At 37.3% G+C, this 21871-nt stretch overlaps 1 protein-coding gene across 1 annotated transcript in view; it reads left to right on the top strand.

The window, feature by feature from the left end:
- tsr2 (TSR2 ribosome maturation factor) overlaps window positions 1–21871 on the top strand; it is a 37635-nt gene that overhangs the window by 15032 nt on the left and 732 nt on the right. The window lies entirely within an intron of this gene.

The following is a 21871-nucleotide window of genomic DNA, read 5'->3' on the forward strand; positions in this document are numbered from 1 at the left end:
TGGCGTGTGTCAGCACGCTATTTTAGGTGGTTTTAAAGTGTTTTTAGCTGTTTTTGGAACGTGCCATATTTTGACATTTTTGCCATACTATAGCCTTGCATCTTCGGTCATTTTTTGGACATGCTATATTTCTGTGGTTTTGGCCATTTTAGACACTTTCTTTGCTATGGCGTGTCTCAGCACGCTATTTTAGGTGGTTTGAAAGTGTTTTTAGCTGTTTTTGGAACGTGCCATATTTTGACATTTTTGCCATACTATAGCCTTGCATCTTCAGTCATTTTTTGGACATGCTATATCTTTGTGTTTTGGACCGTTTTTGCAACTTTCTTTGCTATGGCGTGTCTCAGCACGCTATTTTAGGTGGTTTTAAAGTGTTTTTAGCTGTTTTTGGAACGTGCCATATTTTGACATTTTTGCCATACTATAGCCTTGCATCTTCGGTCATTTTTTGGACATGCTATATTTCTGTGGTTTTGGCCGTTTTTGCAACTTTCTTTGCTATGGCGTGTCTCAGCACGCTATTTTAGGTGGTTTTAAAGTGTTTTTAGCTGTTTTTGGAACGTGCCATATTTTGACATTTTTGCCATACTATAGCCTTGCATCTTCGGTCATTTTTTGAACATGCTTTTTTATGGTGTTTTTGGCCATTTTTGCAACTTTCTTTGCTATGGCGTGTCTCAGCACGCTATGTTAGGTGGTTTTAAAGTGTTTTTAGCTGTTTTTGGAACGTGCCATATTTTGACATTTTTGCCATACTATAGCCTTGCATCTTCGGTCAGTTTTTGGACATGCTATATCTTTGTGTTTTGGACCGTTTTTGCAACTTTCTTTGCTATGGCGTGTCTCAGCACGCTATGTTAGGTGGTTTTAAAGTGTTTTTAGCTGTTTTTGGAACGTGCCATATTTTGACATTTTTGCCATACTATAGCCTTGCATCTTCGGTCATTTTTTGGACATGCTATTTTATGGTGTTTTTGGCCATTTTTGCAACTTTCTTTGCTATGGCGTGTCTCAGCACGCTATGTTAGGTGGTTTTAAAGTGTTTTTAGCTGTTTTTGGAACGTGCCATATTTTGACATTTTTGCCATACTATAGCCTTGCATCTTCGGTCATTTTTTGGACATGCTATATTTCTGTGGTTTTGGCCATTTTAGACACTTTCTTTGCTATGGCGTGTCTCAGCACGCCATTTTAGGTGGTTTTAAAGTGTTTTTAGCTGTTTATGGAACGTGCCATATTTTGACATTTTTGCCATACTATAGCCTTGCATCTTCGGTCATTTTTTGGACATGCTATATTTCTGTGGTTTTGGCCATTTTAGACACTTTCTTTGCTATGGCGTGTCTCAGCACGCTATTTTAGGTGGTTTTAAAGTGTTTTTAGCTGTTTTTGGAACGTGCCATATTTTGACATTTTTGCCATACTATAGCCTTGCATCTTCAGTCATTTTTTGGACATGCTATATCTTTGTGTTTTGGACCGTTTTTGCAACTTTCTTTGCTATGGCGTGTGTCAGCACGCTATTTTAGGCGGTTTTAAAGTGTTTTTAGCTGTTTTTGGAACGTGCCATATTTTGACTTTTTTGCCATATTATAGCCTTGCATCTTCGGTCATTTTTTGGACATGCTATATCTTTGTGTTTTGGACCGTTTTTGCAACTTTCTTTGCTATGGCATGTCTCAGCACGCTTATGTTAGGTGGTTTTAAAGTGTTTTTAGCTGTTTTTGGGAACGTGCCATATTTTGACATTTTTGCCATACTATAGCCTTGCATCTTCGGTCATTTTTTGGACATGCTATTTTATGGTGTTTTTGGCCATTTTTGCAACTTTCTTTGCTATGGCGTGTCTCAGCACGCTATGTTAGGTGGTTTTAAAGTGTTTTTAGCTGTTTTTGGAACGTGCCATATTTTGACATTTTTGCCATACTATAGCCTTGCATCTTCGGTCATTTTTTGAACATGCTTTTTTATGGTGTTTTTGGCCATTTTTGCAACTTTCTTTGCTATGGTGTGTCTCAGCACGCTATGTTAGGTGGTTTTAAAGTGTTTTTAGCTGTTTTTGGAACGTGCCATATTTTGACATTTTTGCCATACTATAGCCTTGCATCTTCGGTCATTTTTTGGACATGCTATATTTCTGTGGTTTTGGCCATTTTAGACACTTTCTTTGCTATGGCGTGTCTCAGCACGCTATTTTAGATGGTTTTAAAGTGTTTTTAGCTGTTTTTGGAACGTGCCATATTTTGACATTTTTGCCATACTATAGCCTTGCATCTTCTGTCATTTTTTGGACATGCTATATCTTTGTGTTTTGGACCGTTTTTGCAACTTTCTTTGCTATGGCGTGTCTCAGCACGCTATTTTAGGTGGTTTTAAAGTGTTTTTAGCTGTTTTTGGAACGTGCCATATTTTGACATTTTTGCCATACTATAGCCTTGCATCTTCGGTCATTTTTTGGACATGCTATATCTTTGTGTTTTGGACCGTCTTTGCAACTTTCTTTGCTATGGCGTGTCTCAGCACGTTATGTTAGGTGGTTTTAAAGTGTTTTTAGCTGTTTTTGGAATGTGCCATATTTTGACATTTTTGCCATACTATAGCCTTGCATCTTCGGTCATTTTTTGGACATACTATATTTCTGTGTTTTTGGCTGTTTTTGCAACTTTCTTTGCTATGGCGTGTGTCAGCACGCTATTTTAGGTGGTTTTAAAGTGTTTTTAGCTGTTTTTGGAACGTGCCATATTTTGACATTTTTGCCATACTATAGCCTTGCATCTTCGGTCATTTTTTGGACATGCTATATCTTTGTGTTTTGGACCGTCTTTGCAACTTTCTTTGCTATGGCGTGTCTCAGCACGTTATGTTAGGTGGTTTTAAAGTGTTTTTAGCTGTTTTTGGAATGTGCCATATTTTGACATTTTTGCCATACTATAGCCTTGCATCTTCGGTCATTTTTTGGACATGCTATTTTATGGTGTTTTTGGCCATTTTTGCAACTTTCTTTGCTATGGCGTGTCTCAGCACGCTATGTTAGGTGGTTTTAAAGTGTTGTTAGCTGTTTTTGGAACGTGCCATATTTTGACATTTTTGCCATACTATAGCCTTGCATCTTCGGTCATGTTTTGGACATGCTATATCTTTGTGTTTTGGACCGTTTTTGCAACTTTCTTTGCTATGGCGTGTCTCAGCACGCTATTTTAGGTGGTTTTAAAGTGTTTTTAGCTGTTTTTGGAACGTGCCATATTTTGACATTTTTGCCATACTATAGCCTTGCATCTTCGGTCATTTTTTGGACATGCTATATCTTTGTGTTTTGGACCGTCTTTGCAACTTTCTTTGCTATGGCGTGTCTCAGCACGTTATGTTAGGTGGTTTTAAAGTGTTTTTAGCTGTTTTTGGAATGTGCCATATTTTTACATTTTTGCCATACTATAGCCTTGCATCTTCGGTCATTTTTTGGACATACTATATTTCTGTGTTTTTGGCTGTTTTTGCAACTTTCTTTGCTATGGCGTGTGTCAGCACGCTATTTTAGGTGGTTTTAAAGTGTTTTTAGCTGTTTTTGGAACGTGCCATATTTTGACATTTTTGCCATACTATAGCCTTGCATCTTCGGTCATTTTTTGGACATGCTATTTTATGGTGTTTTTGGCCATTTTTGCAACTTACTTTGCTATGGCGTGTCTTAGCACGCTATGTTAGGTGGTTTTAAAGTGTTTTTAGCTGTTTTTGGAATGTGCCATATTTTGACATTTTTGCCATACTATAGCCTTGCATCTTCGGTCATTTTTTGAACATACTATATTTCTGTGTTTTTGGCTGTTTTTGCAACTTACTTTGCTATGGCGTGTCTTAGCACGCTATGTTAGGTGGTTTTAAAGTGTTTTTAGCTGTTTTTGGAACGTGCCATATTTTGACATTTTTGCCATACTATAGCCTTGCATCTTCGGTCATTTTTTGGACATGCTATATTTCTGTGGTTTTGGCCGTTTTTGCAAGTTTTTTTTCTATGGCGTGTCTCAGCACGCTATTTTAGGTGGTTTTAAAGTGTTTTTAGCTGTTTTTGGAACGTGCCATATTTTGACATTTTTGCCATACTATAGCCTTGCATTTTCTGTCATTTTTTGGACATGCAATTTTTGGTGTTTTTGGCTATTTTTGCAACTTTCTTTGCTATGGCGTGTGTCAGCACGCTATGTTAGGTGGTTTTAAAGTGTTTTTAGCTGTTTTTCGAATGTGCCATATTTTGACATTTTTGCCATACTATAGCCTTGCATCTTCGGTCATGTTTTGGACATGCTATATCTTTGTGTTTTGGACCGTTTTTGCAACTTTCTTTGCTATGGCGTGTCTCAGCACGCTATTTTAGGTGGTTTTATAGTGTTTTTAGCTGTTTTTGGAACGTGCCATATTTTGACATTTTTGCCATACTATAGCCTTGCATCTTCGGTCATTTTTTGGACATGCTATATCTTTGTGTTTTGGACCGTCTTTGCAACTTTCTTTGCTATGGCGTGTCTCAGCACGTTATGTTTGGTGGTTTTAAAGTGTTTTTAGCTGTTTTTGGAATGTGCCATATTTTTACATTTTTGCCATACTATAGCCTTGCATCTTCGGTCATTTTTTGGACATACTATATTTCTGTGTTTTTGGCTGTTTTTGCAACTTTCTTTGCTATGGCGTGTGTCAGCACGCTATTTTAGGTGGTTTTAAAGTGTTTTTAGCTGTTTTTGGAACGTGCCATATTTTGACATTTTTGCCATACTATAGCCTTGCATCTTCGGTCATTTTTTGGACATGCTATTTTATGGTGTTTTTGGCCATTTTTGCAACTTACTTTGCTATGGCGTGTCTTAGCACGCTATGTTAGGTGGTTTTAAAGTGTTTTTAGCTGTTTTTGGAATGTGCCATATTTTGACATTTTTGCCATACTATAGCCTTGCATCTTCGGTCATTTTTTGAACATACTATATTTCTGTGTTTTTGGCTGTTTTTGCAACTTACTTTGCTATGGCGTGTCTTAGCACGCTATGTTAGGTGGTTTTAAAGTGTTTTTAGCTGTTTTTGGAACGTGCCATATTTTGACATTTTTGCCATACTATAGCCTTGCATCTTCGGTCATTTTTTGGACATGCTATATTTCTGTGGTTTTGGCCGTTTTTGCAACTTTTTTTGCTATGGCGTGTCTCAGCACGCTATTTTAGGTGGTTTTAAAGTGTTTTTAGCTGTTTTTGGAACGTGCCATATTTTGACATTTTTGCCATACTATAGCCTTGCATTTTCTGTCATTTTTTGGACATGCAATTTTTGGTGTTTTTGGCTATTTTTGCAACTTTCTTTGCTATGGCGTGTGTCAGCACGCTATGTTAGGTGGTTTTAAAGTGTTTTTAGCTGTTTTTGGAATGTGCCATATTTTGACATTTTTGCCATACTATAGCCTTGCATCTTCGGTCATTTTTTGGACATGCTATTTTATGGTGTTTTTGGCCATTTTGCAACTTTCTTTGCTATGGCGTGTCCCAGCACGCTATGTTAGGTGGTTTTAAAGTGTTGTTAGCTGTTTTTGGAACGTGCCATATTTTGACATTTTTGCCATACTATAGCCTTGCATCTTCGGTCATGTTTTGGACATGCTATATCTTTGTGTTTTGGACCGTTTTTGCAACTTTCTTTGCTATGGCGTGTCTCAGCACGTTATGTTAGGTGGTTTTAAAGTGTTTTTAGCTGTTTTTGGAATGTGCCATATTTTGACATTTTTGCCATACTATAGCCTTGCATCTTCGGTCATTTTTTGGACATGCTATATCTTTGTGTTTTGGACCGTTTTTGCAACTTTCTTTGCTATGGCGTGTCTCAGCACGTTATGTTAGGTGGTTTTAAAGTGTTTTTAGCTGTTTTTGGAATGTGCCATATTTTGACATTTTTGCCATACTATAGCCTTGCATCTTCGGTCATTTTTTGGACATGCTATTTTATGGTGTTTTTGGACGTTTTTGCAACTTACTTTGCTATGGCGTGTCTTAGCATGCTATGTTAGGTGGTTTTAAAGTGTTTTTAGCTGTTTTTGGAACGTGCCATATTTTGACATTTTTGCCATACTATAGCCTTGCATCTTCGGTCATTTTTTGAACATGCTTTTTATGGTGTTTTTGGCCATTTTTGCAACTTTCTTTGCTATGGTGTGTCTCAGCACGCTATGTTAGGTGGTTTTAAAGTGTTTTAGCTGTTTTTGAACGTGCCATATTTTGACATTTTTGCCATACTATAGCCTTGCATCTTCGGTCATTTTTTGGACATGCTATATTTCTGTGGTTTTGGCCGTTTTTTCAAGTTTTTTTGCTATGGCGTGTCTCAGCACGCTATTTTAGGTGGTTTTAAAGTGTTTTTAGCTGTTTTTGGAACGTGCCATATTTTGACATTTTTGCCATACTATAGCCTTGCATTTTCTGTCATTTTTTGGACATGCAATTTTTGGTGTTTTTGGCTATTTTTGCAACTTTCTTTGCTATGGCGTGTGTCAGCACGCTATGTTAGGTGGTTTTAAAGTGTTTTTAGCTGTTTTTGGAACGTGCCATATTTTGACATTTTTGCCATACTATAGCCTTGCATCTTCGGTCATTTTTTGGACATGCTATATCTTTGTGTTTTGGACCGTCTTTGCAACTTTCTTTGCTATGGCGTGTCTCAGCACGTTATGTTAGGTGGTTTTAAAGTGTTTTAGCTGTTTTTGAATGTGCCATATTTTGACATTTTTGCCATACTATAGCCTTGCATCTTCGGTCATTTTTTGGACATGGTATATTTCTGTGTTTTTGGCTGTTTTTGCAACTTTCTTTGCTATGGCGTGTGTCAGCACGCTATTTTAGGTGGTTTTAAAGTGTTTTTAGCTGTTTTTGGAACGTGCCATATTTTGACATTTTTGCCATACTATAGCCTTGCATCTTCGGTCATTTTTTGGACATGCTATTTTATGGTGTTTTTGGCCATTTTTGCAACTTACTTTGCTATGGCGTGTCTTAGCACGCTATGTTAGGTGGTTTTAAAGTGTTTTTAGCTGTTTTTGGAATGTGCCATATTTTGACATTTTTGCCATACTATAGCCTTGCATCTTCGGTCATTTTTTGAACATGCTTTTTTATGGTGTTTTTGGCCATTTTTGCAACTTTCTTTGCTATGGCGTGTGTCAGCACGCTATGTTAGGTGGTTTTAAAGTGTTTTTAGCTGTTTTTGGAATGTGCCATATTTTGACATTTTTGCCATACTATAGCCTTGCATCTTCGGTCATTTTTTGGACATGCTATTTTATGGTGTTTTTGGCCATTTTTGCAACTTTCTTTGCTATGGCGTGTCTCAGCACGCTATGTTAGGTGGTTTTAAAGTGTTGTTAGCTGTTTTTGGAACGTGCCATATTTTGACATTTTTGCCATACTATAGCCTTGCATCTTCGGTCATGTTTTGGACATGCTATATCTTTGTGTTTTGGACCGTTTTTGCAACTTTCTTTGCTATGGCGTGTCTCAGCACGTTATGTTAGGTGGTTTTAAAGTGTTTTTAGCTGTTTTTGGAATGTGCCATATTTTGACATTTTTGCCATACTATAGCCTTGCATCTTCGGTCATTTTTTGGACATGCTATTTTATGGTGTTTTTGGCCATTTTTGCAACTTTCTTTGCTATGGCGTGTCTCAGCACGCTATGTTAGGTGGTTTTAAAGTGTTGTTAGCTGTTTTTGGAACGTGCCATATTTTGACATTTTTGCCATACTATAGCCTTGCATCTTCGGTCATGTTTTGGACATGCTATATCTTTGTGTTTTGGACCGTTTTTGCAACTTTCTTTGCTATGGCGTGTCTCAGCACGTTATGTTAGGTGGTTTTAAAGTGTTTTTAGCTGTTTTTGGAATGTGCCATATTTTGACATTTTTGCCATACTATAGCCTTGCATCTTCGGTCATTTTTTGGACATGCTATTTTATGGTGTTTTTGGACGTTTTTGCAACTTACTTTGCTATGGCGTGTCTTAGCACGCTATGTTAGGTGGTTTTAAAGTGTTTTTAGCTGTTTTTAGAACATGCCATATTTTGACATTTTTGCCATACTATAGCCTTGCATCTTCGGTCATTTTTTGGACATGCTATATTTCTGTGGTTTTGGCCGTTTTTGCAACTTTTTTTGCTATGGCGTGTCTCAGCACGCTATTTTAGGTGGTTTTAAAGTGTTTTTAGCTGTTTTTGGAACGTGCCATATTTTGACATTTTTGCCATACTATAGCCTTGCATTTTCTGTCATTTTTTGGACATGCAATTTTTGGTGTTTTTGGCTATTTTTGCAACTTTCTTTGCTATGGCGTGTGTCAGCACGCTATGTTAGGTGGTTTTAAAGTGTTTTTAGCTGTTTTTGGAATGTGCCATATTTTGACATTTTTGCCATACTATAGCCTTGCATCTTCGGTCATTTTTTGGACATGCTATTTTATGGTGTTTTTGGCCATTTTTGCAACTTTCTTTGCTATGGCGTGTCTCAGCACGCTATGTTAGGTGGTTTTAAAGTGTTGTTAGCTGTTTTTGGAACGTGCCATATTTTGACATTTTTGCCATACTATAGCCTTGCATCTTCGGTCATGTTTTGGACATGCTATATCTTTGTGTTTTGGACCGTTTTTGCAACTTTCTTTGCTATGGCGTGTCTCAGCACGTTATGTTAGGTGGTTTTAAAGTGTTTTTAGCTGTTTTTGGAATGTGCCATATTTTGACATTTTTGCCATACTATAGCCTTGCATCTTCGGTCATTTTTTGGACATGCTATATCTTTGTGTTTTGGACCCGTTTTGCAACTTTCTTTGCTATGGCGTGTCTCAGCACGTTATGTTAGGTGGTTTTAAAGTGTTTTTAGCTGTTTTTGGAATGTGCCATATTTTGACATTTTTGCCATACTATAGCCTTGCATCTTCGGTCATTTTTTGGACATGCTATTTTATGGTGTTTTTGGACGTTTTTGCAACTTACTTTGCTATGGCGTGTCTTAGCATGCTATGTTAGGTGGTTTTAAAGTGTTTTTAGCTGTTTTTGGAACGTGCCATATTTTGACATTTTTGCCATACTATAGCCTTGCATCTTCGGTCATTTTTTGAACATGCTTTTTTATGGTGTTTTTGGCCATTTTTGCAACTTTCTTTGCTATGGTGTGTCTCAGCACGCTATGTTAGGTGGTTTTAAAGTGTTTTTAGCTGTTTTTGGAACGTGCCATATTTTGACATTTTTGCCATACTATAGCCTTGCATCTTCGGTCATTTTTTGGACATGCTATATTTCTGTGGTTTTTGGCCGTTTTTCAAGTTTTTTGCTATGGCGTGTCTCAGCACGCTATTTTAGGTGGTTTTAAAGTGTTTTTAGCTGTTTTTGAACGTGCCATATTTTGACATTTTGCCATACTATAGCCTTGCATTTTCTGTCATTTTTGGACATGTAATTTTTGGTGTTTTTGGCTATTTTTGCAACTTTCTTTGCTATGGCGTGTGTCAGCACGCTATGTTAGGTGGTTTTAAAGTGTTTTTAGCTGTTTTTGGAACGTGCCATATTTTGACATTTTTGCCATACTATAGCCTTGCATCTTCGGTCATTTTTTGGACATGCTATATCTTTGTGTTTTGGACCGTCTTTGCAACTTTCTTTGCTATGGCGTGTCTCAGCACGTTATGTTAGGTGGTTTTAAAGTGTTTTTAGCTGTTTTTGGAATGTGCCATATTTTGACATTTTTGCCATACTATAGCCTTGCATCTTCGGTCATTTTTTGGACATACTATATTTCTGTGTTTTTGGCTGTTTTTGCAACTTACTTTGCTATGGCGTGTCTTAGCACGCTATGTTAGGTGGTTTTAAAGTGTTTTTAGCTGTTTTTGGAATGTGCCATATTTTGACATTTTTGCCATACTATAGCCTTGCATCTTCGGTCATTTTTTGAACATGCTTTTTTATGGTGTTTTTGGCCATTTTTGCAACTTTCTTTGCTATGGCGTGTGTCAGCACGCTTATGTTAGGTGGTTTTAAAGTGTTTTTAGCTGTTTTTGAATGTGCCATATTTTGACATTTTTGCCATACTATAGCATTGCATCTTCGGTCATTTTATGGACATGCTATTTTATGGTGTTTTGGCCATTTTGCAACTTTTCTTTGCTATGGCGTGTCTCAGCACGCTATGTTAGGTGGTTTTAAAGTGTTGTTAGCTGTTTTTGGAACGTGCCATATTTTTACATTTTTGCCATACTATAGCCTTGCATCTTCGGTCATGTTTTGGACATGCTATATCTTTGTGTTTTGGACCGTCTTTGCAACTTTCTTTGCTATGGCGTGTCTCAGCACGTTATGTTAGGTGGTTTTAAAGTGTTTTTAGCTGTTTTTGGAATGTGCCATATTTTGACATTTTTGCCATACTATAGCCTTGCATCTTCGGTCATTTTTTGGACATGCTATTTTATGGTGTTTTTGGACGTTTTTGCAACTTACTTTGCTATGGCGTGTCTTAGCACGCTATGTTAGGTGGTTTTAAAGTGTTTTTAGCTGTTTTTGGAACGTGCCATATTTTGACATTTTTGCCATACTATAGCCTTGCATCTTCGGTCATTTTTGAACATGCTTTTTTATGGTGTTTTTGGCCATTTTGCAACTTTCTTTGCTATGGTGTGTCTCAGCACGCTATGTTAGGTGGTTTTAAAGTGTTTTTAGCTGTTTTGGAACGTGCCATATTTTGACATTTTTGCCATACTATAGCCTTGCATCTTCGGTCATTTTTTGGACATGCTATATTTCTGTGGTTTTGGCCGTTTTTTCAACTTTTTTTGCTATGGCGTGTCTCAGCACGCTATTTTAGGTGGTTTTAAAGTGTTTTTAGCTGTTTTTGGAACGTGCCATATTTTGACATTTTTGCCATACTATAGCCTTGCATCTTCGGTCATTTTTTGGACATGCTATTTTATGGTGTTTTTGGCCATTTTTGCAACTTTCTTTGCTATGGCGTGTCTCAGCACGCTATGTTAGGTGGTTTTAAAGTGTTGTTAGCTGTTTTTGGAACGTGCCATATTTTGACATTTTTGCCATACTATAGCCTTGCATCTTCGGTCATGTTTTGGACATGCTATATCTTTGTGTTTTGGACCGTTTTTGCAACTTTCTTTGCTATGGCGTGTCTCAGCACGTTATGTTAGGTGGTTTTAAAGTGTTTTTAGCTGTTTTTGAATGTGCCATATTTTGACATTTTTGCCATACTATAGCCTTGCATCTTCGGTCATTTTTGGACATGCTATATCTTTGTGTTTTTGACCGTTTTTGCAACTTTCTTTGCTATGGCGTGTCTCAGCACGTTATGTTAGGTGGTTTTAAAGTGTTTTTAGCTGTTTTTGGAATGTGCCATATTTTGACATTTTTGCCATACTATAGCCTTGCATCTTCGGTCATTTTTTGGACATGCTATTTTATGGTGTTTTTGGACGTTTTTGCAACTTACTTTGCTATGGCGTGTCTTAGCACGCTATGTTAGGTGGTTTTAAAGTGTTTTTAGCTGTTTTTGGAACGTGCCATATTTTGACATTTTTGCCATACTATAGCCTTGCATCTTCGGTCATTTTTTGAACATGCTTTTTTATGGTGTTTTTGGCCATTTTTGCAACTTTCTTTGCTATGGTGTGTCTCAGCACGCTATGTTAGGTGGTTTTAAAGTGTTTTTAGCTGTTTTTGGAACGTGCCATATTTTGACATTTTTGCCATACTATAGCCTTGCATCTTCGGTCATTTTTTGGACATGCTATATTTCTGTGGTTTTGGCCGTTTTTTCAACTTTTTTTGCTATGGCGTGTCTCAGCACGCTATTTTAGGTGGTTTTAAAGTGTTTTTAGCTGTTTTTGGAACGTGCCATATTTTGACATTTTTGCCATACTATAGCCTTGCATTTTCTGTCATTTTTTGGACATGCAATTTTTGGTGTTTTTGGCTATTTTTGCAACTTTCTTTGCTATGGCGTGTGTCAGCACGCTATGTTAGGTGGTTTTAAAGTGTTTTTAGCTGTTTTTGGAACGTGCCATATTTTGACATTTTTGCCATACTATAGCCTTGCATCTTCGGTCATTTTTTGGACATGCTATATCTTTGTGTTTTGGACCGTCTTTGCAACTTTCTTTGCTATGGCGTGTCTCAGCACGTTATGTTAGGTGGTTTTAAAGTGTTTTTAGCTGTTTTTGGAATGTGCCATATTTTGACATTTTTGCCATACTATAGCCTTGCATCTTCGGTCATTTTTTGGACATACTATATTTCTGTGTTTTTGGCTGTTTTTGCAACTTACTTTGCTATGGCGTGTCTTAGCACGCTATGTTAGGTGGTTTTAAAGTGTTTTTAGCTGTTTTTGGAATGTGCCATATTTTGACATTTTTGCCATACTATAGCCTTGCATCTTCGGTCATTTTTTGAACATGCTTTTTTATGGTGTTTTTGGCCATTTTTGCAACTTTCTTTGCTATGGCGTGTGTCAGCACGCTATGTTAGGTGGTTTTAAAGTGTTTTTAGCTGTTTTTCGAATGTGCCATATTTTGACATTTTTGCCATACTATAGCATTGCATCTTCGGTCATTTTATGGACATGCTATTTTATGGTGTTTTTGGCCATTTTTGCAACTTTCTTTGCTATGGCGTGTCTCAGCACGCTATGTTAGGTGGTTTTAAAGTGTTGTTAGCTGTTTTTGGAACGTGCCATATTTTTACATTTTTGCCATACTATAGCCTTGCATCTTCGGTCATGTTTTGGACATGCTATATCTTTGTGTTTTGGACCGTTTTTGCAACTTTCTTTGCTATGGCGTGTCTCAGCACGTTATGTTAGGTGGTTTTAAAGTGTTTTTAGCTGTTTTTGGAATGTGCCATATTTTGACATTTTGCCATACTATAGCCTTGCATCTTCGGTCATTTTTGGACATGCTATTTTATGGTGTTTTTGGACGCTTTTGCAACTTACTTTTGCTATGGCGTGTCTTAGCACGCTATGTTAGGTGGTTTTAAAGTGTTTTTAGCTGTTTTTGGAACGTGCCATATTTTGACATTTTTGCCATACTATAGCCTTGCATCTTCGGTCATTTTTTGAACATGCTTTTTTATGGTGTTTTTGGCCATTTTTGCAACTTTCTTTGCTATGGTGTGTCTCAGCACGCTATGTTAGGTGGTTTTAAAGTGTTTTTAGCTGTTTTTGGAACGTGCCATATTTTGACATTTTTGCCATACTATAGCCTTGCATCTTCGGTCATTTTTTGGACATGCTATATTTCTGTGGTTTTGGCCGTTTTTTCAACTTTTTTTGCTATGGCGTGTCTCAGCACGCTATTTTAGGTGGTTTTAAAGTGTTTTTAGCTGTTTTTGGAACGTGCCATATTTTGACATTTTTGCCATACTATAGCCTTGCATCTTCGGGTCATTTTTTGGACATGCTATTTTATGGTGTTTTTGGCCATTTTGCAACTTTCTTTGCTATGGCGTGTCTCAGCACGCTATGTTAGGTGGTTTTAAAGTGTTGTTAGCTGTTTTTGAACGTGCCATATTTTGACATTTTTGCCATACTATAGCCTTGCATCTTCGGTCATGTTTTGGACATGCTATATCTTTGTGTTTTGGACCGTTTTTGCAACTTTCTTTGCTATGGCGTGTCTCAGCACGCTATGTTAGGTGGTTTTAAAGTGTTTTTAGCTGTTTTTGGAATGTGCCATATTTTGACATTTTTGCCATACTATAGCCTTGCATCTTCGGTCATTTTTTGGACATGCTATATCTTTGTGTTTTTGGCCGTTTTTGCAGCTTTCTTTGCTATGGCGTGTCTCAGCACGCTATTTTAGGTGGTTTGAAAGTGTTTTTAGCTGTTTTTGTAACGTGCCATATTTTGACATTTTTGCCATACTATAGCCTTGCATCTTCGGTCATTTTTGGACATGCTATTTTATGGTGTTTTTGGACGCTTTTGCAACTTACTTTGCTATGGCGTGTCTTAGCACGCTATGTTAGGTGGTTTTAAAGTGTTTTTAGCTGTTTTTGGAACGTGCCATATTTTGACATTTTTGCCATACTATAGCCTTGCATCTTCGGTCATTTTTTGAACATGCTTTTTTATGGTGTTTTTGGCCATTTTTGCAACTTTCTTTGCTATGGTGTGTCTCAGCACGCTATGTTAGGTGGTTTTAAAGTGTTTTTAGCTGTTTTTGGAACGTGCCATATTTTGACATTTTTGCCATACTATAGCCTTGCATCTTCGGTCATTTTTTGGACATGCTATTTTATGGTGTTTTTGGACATTTTTGCAACTTTCTTTGCTATGGCGTGTCTCAGCACGCTATGTTAGGTGGTTTTAAAGTGTTTTTAGCTGTTTTTGGAACGTGCCATATTTTGACATTTTTGCCATACTATAGCCTTGCATCTTCGGTCATTTTTTGGACACGCTATATCTTTGTGTTTTGGACCGTTTTTGCAACTTTCTTTGCTATGGCGTGTCTCAGCACGCTATGTTAGGTGGTTTTAAAGTGTTTTTAGCTGTTTTTGGAATGTGCCATATTTTGACATTTTTGCCATACTATAGCCTTGCATCTTCGGTCATTTTTTGGACATGCTTTTTTATGGTGTTTTTGGCTGTTTTTGCAACTTTCTTTGCTATGGCGTGTGTCAGCACGCTATTTTAGGTGGTTTTAAAGTGTTTTTAGCTGTTTTTGGAACGTGCCATATTTTGACATTTTTGCCATACTATAGCCTTGCATCTTCGGTCATGTTTTGAACATGCTTTTTTATGGTGTTTTTGGACATTTTTGCAACTTTCTTTGCTATGGCGTGTCTCAGCACGCTATTTTAGGTGGTTTTAAAGTGTTTTTAGCTGTTTTTGGAACGTGCCATATTTTGACATTTTTGCCATACTATAGCCTTGCATCTTCGCTCATTTTTTGGACATGCTATATTTCTGTGTTTTTGGCCGTTTTTGCAACTTTCTTTGCTATGGCGTGTGTCAGCACGCTATTTTAGGTGGGTTTAAAGTGTTTTTAGCTGTTTTCGGAACGTGCCATATTTTGACATTTTTGCCATACTATAGCCTTGCATCTTCGGTCATTTTTTGGACATACTATATTTCTGTGTTTTTTGCCGTTTTTTGCAACTTTCTTTGCTATGGCGTGTCTCAGCACGCTATTTTAGGTGGTTTTAAAGTGTTTTTAGCTGTTTTCGGAACGTGCCACATTTTGACATTTTTGCCATACTATAGCCTTGCATTTTCTGTCATTTTTTGGACATGCAATTTTTGGTGTTTTTGGCTATTTTTGCAACTTTCTTTGCTATGGCGTGTGTCAGCACGCTATTTTAGGTGGGTTTAAAGTGTTTTTAGCTGTTTTCGGAACGTGCCATATTTTGACATTTTTGCCATACTATAGCCTTGCATCTTCGGTCATTTTTTGGACATGCTATATCTTTGTGTTTTGGACCGTCTTTGCAACTTTCTTTGCTATGGCGTGTCTCAGCACGTTATGTTAGGTGGTTTTAAAGTGTTTTTAGCTGTTTTTGGAATGTGCCATATTTTGACATTTTTGCCATACTATAGCCTTGCATCTTCGGTCATTTTTTGGACATACTATATTTCTGTGTTTTTGGCTGTTTTTGCAACTTTCTTTGCTATGGCGTGTGTCAGCACGCTATTTTAGGTGGTTTTAAAGTGTTTTTAGCTGTTTTTGGAACGTGCCATATTTTGACATTTTTGCCATACTATAGCCTTGCATCTTCGGTCATTTTTTGGACATGCTATTTTATGGTGTTTTTGGCCATTTTTGCAACTTACTTTGCTATGGCGTGTCTTAGCACGCTATGTTAGGTGGTTTTAAAGTGTTTTTAGCTGTTTTTGGAATGTGCCATATTTTGACATTTTTGCCATACTATAGCCTTGCATCTTCGGTCATTTTTTGAACATGCTTTTTTATGGTGTTTTTGGCCATTTTTGCAACTTTCTTTGCTATGGCGTGTGTCAGCACGCTATGTTAGGTGGTTTTAAAGTGTTTTTAGCTGTTTTTCGAATGTGCCATATTTTGACATTTTTGCCATACTATAGCCTTGCATCTTCGGTCATTTTATGGACATGCTATTTTATGGTGTTTTTGGCCATTTTTGCAACTTTCTTTGCTATGGCGTGTCTCAGCACGCTATGTTAGGTGGTTTTAAAGTGTTGTTAGCTGTTTTTGGAACGTGCCATATTTTGACATTTTTGCCATACTATAGCCTTGCATCTTCGGTCATGTTTTGGACATGCTATATCTTTGTGTTTTGGACCGTTTTTGCAACTTTCTTTGCTATGGCGTGTCTCAGCACGTTATGTTAGGTGGTTTTAAAGTGTTTTTAGCTGTTTTTGGAATGTGCCATATTTTGACATTTTTGCCATACTATAGCCTTGCATCTTCGGTCATTTTTTGGACATGCTATTTTATGGTGTTTTTGGACGTTTTTGCAACTTACTTTGCTATGGCGTGTCTTAGCACGCTATGTTAGGTGGTTTTAAAGTGTTTTTAGCTGTTTTTGGAACGTGCCATATTTTGACATTTTTGCCATACTATAGCCTTGCATCTTCGGTCATTTTTTGAACATGCTTTTTTATGGTGTTTTTGGCCATTTTTGCAACTTTCTTTGCTATGGTGTGTCTCAGCACGCTATGTTAGGTGGTTTTAAAGTGTTTTTAGCTGTTTTTGGAACGTGCCATATTTTGACATTTTTGCCATACTATAGCCTTGCATCTTCGGTCATTTTTTGGACATGCTATATTTCTGTGGTTTTGGCCATTTTAGAGACTTTCTTTGCTATGGCGTGTCTCAGCGAGCTATTTTCGGTGGTTTTAAAGTGTTTTTAGCTGTTTTCGGAACGTGCCACATTTTGACATTTTTGCCATACTATAGCCTTGCATTTTCGGTCATTTTTTGGACATGCTATTTTATGGTGTTTTTGGACATTTTTGCAACTTTCTTTGCTATGGCGTGTCTCAGCACGCTATGTTAGGTGGTTTTAAAGTGTTTTTAGCTGTTTTTGGAACGTGCCATATTTTGACATTTTTGCCATACTATAGCCTTGCATCTTCGGTCATTTTTTGGACATGCTATATCTTTGTGTTTTGGACCGTCTTTGCAACTTTCTTTGCTATGGCGTGTCTCAGCACGTTATGTTAGGTGGTTTTAAAGTGTTTTTAGCTGTTTTTGGAATGTGCCATATTTTGACATTTTTGCCATACTATAGCCTTGCATCTTCGGTCATTTTTTGGACATACTATATTTCTGTGTTTTTTGCCGTTTTTGCAACTTTCTTTGCTATGGCGTGTCTCAGCACGCTATTTTAGGTGGTTTTAAAGTGTTTTTAGCTGTTTTCGGAACGTGCCATATTTTGACATTTTTGCCATACTATAGCCTTGCATCTTCGGTCATTTTTTGGACATACTATATTTCTGTGTTTTTGGCTGTTTTTGCAACTTTCTTTGCTATGGCGTGTCTCAGCACGCTATTTTAGGTGGTTTTAAAGTGTTTTTAGCTGTTTTCGGAACGTGCCACATTTTGACATTTTTGCCATACTATAGCCTTGCATTTTCTGTCATTTTTTGGACATGCAATTTTTGGTGTTTTTGGCTATTTTTGCAACTTTCTTTGCTATGGCGTGTGTCAGCACGCTATTTTAGGTGGGTTTAAAGTGTTTTTAGCTGTTTTCGGAACGTGCCATATTTTGACATTTTTGCCATACTATAGCCTTGCATCTTTGGTCATTTTTTGGACATGCTATATCTTTGTGTTTTGGACCGTCTTTGCAACTTTCTTTGCTATGGCGTGTGTCAGCACGCTATTTTAGGTGGTTTTAAAGTGTTTTTAGCTGTTTTTGGAACGTGCCATATTTTGACATTTTTGCCATACTATAGCCTTGCATCTTCGGTCATGTTTTGAACATGCTTTTTTATGGTGTTTTTGGACATTTTTGCAACTTTCTTTGCTATGGCGTGTCTCAGCACGCTATCTTAGGTGGTTTTAAAGTGTTTTTAGCTGTTTTTGGAACGTGCCATATTTTGACATTTTTGCCATACTATAGCCTTGCATCTTCGCTCATTTTTTGGACATGCTATATTTCTGTGTTTTTGGCCGTTTTTGCAACTTTCTTTGCTATGGCGTGTGTCAGCACGCTATTTTAGGTGGGTTTAAAGTGTTTTTAGCTGTTTTCGGAACGTGCCATATTTTGACATTTTTGCCATACTATAGCCTTGCATCTTCGGTCATTTTTTGGACATACTATATTTCTGTGTTTTTTGCCGTTTTTGCAACTTTCTTTGCTATGGCGTGTCTCAGCACGCTATTTTAGGTGGTTTTAAAGTGTTTTTAGCTGTTTTCGGAACGTGCCACATTTTGACATTTTTGCCATACTATAGCCTTGCATTTTCTGTCATTTTTTGGACATGCAATTTTTGGTGTTTTTGGCTATTTTTGCAACTTTCTTTGCTATGGCGTGTGTCAGCACGCTATTTTAGGTGGGTTTAAAGTGTTTTTAGCTGTTTTCGGAACGTGCCATATTTTGACATTTTTGCCATACTATAGCCTTGCATCTTTGGTCATTTTTTGGACATGCTATATCTTTGTGTTTTGGACCGTCTTTGCAACTTTCTTTGCTATGGCGTGTCTCAGCACGTTATGTTAGGTGGTTTTAAAGTGTTTTTAGCTGTTTTTGGAATGTGCCATATTTTGACATTTTTGCCATACTATAGCCTTGCATCTTCGGTCATTTTTTGGACATGCTATTTTATGGTGTTTTTGGACGTTTTTGCAACTTACTTTGCTATGGCGTGTCTCAGCACGCTATGTTAGGTGGTTTTAAAGTGTTTTTAGCTGTTTTTGGAACGTGCCATATTTTGACATTTTTGCCATACTATAGCCTTGCATCTTCGGTCATTTTTTGGACATACTATATTTCTGTGTTTTTGGCTGTTTTTGCAACTTTCTTTGCTATGGCGTGTGTCAGCACGCTATTTTAGGTGGTTTTAAAGTGTTTTTAGCTGTTTTTGGAACGTGCCATATTTTGACATTTTTGCCATACTATAGCCTTGCATCTTTGGTCATTTTTTGAACATGCTTTTTTATGGTGTTTTTGGCCATTTTTGCAACTTTCTTTGCTATGGCGTGTCTCAGCACGCTATGTTAGGTGGTTTTAAAGTGTTTTTAGCTGTTTTTGGAATGTGCCATATTTTGACATTTTTGCCATACTATAGCCTTGCATCTTCGGTCATGTTTTGGACATGCTATATTTCTGTGGTTTTGGCCATTTTTGCAACTTTCTTTGCTATGGCGTGTGTCAGCACGCTATTTTAGGTGGTTTGAAAGTGTTTTTAGCTGTTTTTGGAACGTGCCATATTTTGACATTTTTGCCATACTATAGCCTTGCAATTTCGGTCATTTTTTGGACATGCTATATCTGTGTGTTTTGGGCCATTTTTGCAGCTTTCTTTGCTATGGCGTTTCTCAGTAGGCTTTTTTTTGCGGTTTTAAAGTGTTTCCAGCTCATTTCGTGATGTGTCATATTTTGACATTTTTGCCAGACTGTTCCCTTGTATTTTGTGTCACTTTTTTTATATGCTTCATGTTACGTTCCCTTCATAGAAAAGGGACGATAACACAACAACCATGAAAGACGAGCCAGACTTGAAGTGGATATAAAAGTAATTTATTTGTGACCAAACAATATTTTCTTAAAAATGTGAGAGAGCACGGCAAAAGATGGTTGTGCCAAAGAAAGTAACTGAATACAAAAAAACTGGGCCTTACTGAACCACTACCTCGGAAAACAAACTAGAAACTAAAACTTTTTGCCCTTCTTTAAAAAAACCGCTTTCAGGAACAAACACAGGGGATAGCAACAACCACTTAGCCTAGTGTGTCTAACAGCGATTTTCTGAGTGTGTGAAAATGTAACGAGTACCCCCAACTTACCTGACGTCAACAACCTCTCATCACATACCTATCACCAAATGCAAAAACACAGTTATGGTCAGAAAAGCACACAGCCAGCTCAGGCGCAGAACAAAAAGGTCAAAAAAGAGAGACCGGCACTTTGTAGGACATCCATTTTGAAAACCCGACTGATGGATGATTGGCCAGGTCGGAGAGGAGGGAACCAGTGAGCATCCTGACCCTCTGCACAGGAAACACTCAGGTCATTAGCACCTACAAAAAACACAAAAGAGGAGGGAGAAAAACACACATACCACACTGTGCCCCTGCCTGGCACGTAACACTATATTATTGTGTTTTTGGCCGTTTTTGCAACTTTCTTTGCTATGGCGTGTCTCAGCATGCTATGTTAGGTGGTTTTAAAGTGTTTTTAGCTGTTTTTGGAACGTGCCATATTTTGACATTTTTGCCATACTATAGCCTTGCATCTTCGGTCATTTTTTGGACATGCTATTTTATGGTGTTTTTGGCCATTTTAGACACTTTCTTTGCTATGGCGTGTCTCAGCACGCTATGTTAGGTGGTTTTAAAGTGTTGTTAGCTGTTTTTGGAACGTGCCATATTTTGACATTTTTGCCATACTATAGCCTTGCATTTTCTGTAATTTTTTGGACATGCTATATCTTTGTGTTTTGGACCGTTTTTGCAACTTTCTTTGCTATGGCGTGTCTCAGCACGCTATTTTAGGTGGTTTTAAAGTGTTTTTAGCTATTTTCGGAACGTGCCACATTTTGACATTATTGCCATACTATAGCCTTGCATTTTCGGTCATTTTTTGGACATGCTATTTTATGGTGTTTTTGGCCATTTTTGCAACTTTCTTTGCTATGGCGTGTCTCAGCACGCTATGTTAGGTGGTTTTAAAGTGTTGTTAGCTGTTTTTGGAACGTGCCATATTTTGACATTTTTGCCATACTATAGCCTTGCATCTTCGGTCATGTTTTGGACATGCTATATTTCCGTGTTTTTGGCCATTTTAGACACTTTCTTTGCTATGGCGTGTCTCAGCGAGCTATTTTAGGTGGTTTTAAAGTGTTTTTAGCTGTTTTTGGAACGTGCCATATTTTGACATTTTTGCCATACTATAGCCTTGCATCTTCGGTCATGTTTTGGACATGCTATATTTCCGTGTTTTTGGCCATTTTAGACACTTTCTTTGCTATGGCGTGTCTCAGCGAGCTATTTTAGGTGGTTTTAAAGTGTTTTTAGCTGTTTTTGGAACGTGCCATATTTTGACATTTTTGCCATACTATAGCCTTGCATCTTCGGTCATTTTTTGGACATGCTATTTTATGGTGTTTTTGGACGTTTTTGCAACTTTCTTTGCTATGGCGTGTCTCAGCGAGCTATTTTAGGTGGTTTTAAAGTGTTTTTAGCTGTTTTCGGAACGTGCCACATTTTGACATTTTTGCCATACTATAGCCTTGAATTTTCGGTCATTTTTTGGACATGCTATTTTATGGTGTTTTTGGCCGTTTCTGCAACTTTCTGCAACAAAGTGTTTATTCAGCATGTCAAAATCTGACATTCTTGTCATACTACAGTATGGTGGTTTTGACAATTCCTTTGACATGCTATATTATGACGTTCTTTGGCCTTTTTTCAGAATTGAATACTATGACGTGTTTCTACAGGGTACGTGTATTTCAGACTTTTTTTGATATTTTAAAATTATTAATTTTTCGATATAATTTAGTATGGCTTGTCTTATTTCCTGCATGCTATATAATGACGTTTTTGGCCTTTACTTCCACATTGAATACTATGACGTGCTTCTGTAATCTATATTTTGTTTTCAGCTCTTTTTTTCCATTTTTCAAAAATTGACTTTTTTTTGCATTGGTTTGTCGAAAAAATGA

This window comes from Plectropomus leopardus, chromosome 9 (genome assembly GCF_026936395.1).
Source record: "Plectropomus leopardus strain MGB_pleo_1.0 chromosome 9, ASM2693639v1, whole genome shotgun sequence".
Taxonomy (NCBI): domain Eukaryota; kingdom Metazoa; phylum Chordata; class Actinopteri; order Perciformes; family Serranidae; genus Plectropomus; species Plectropomus leopardus.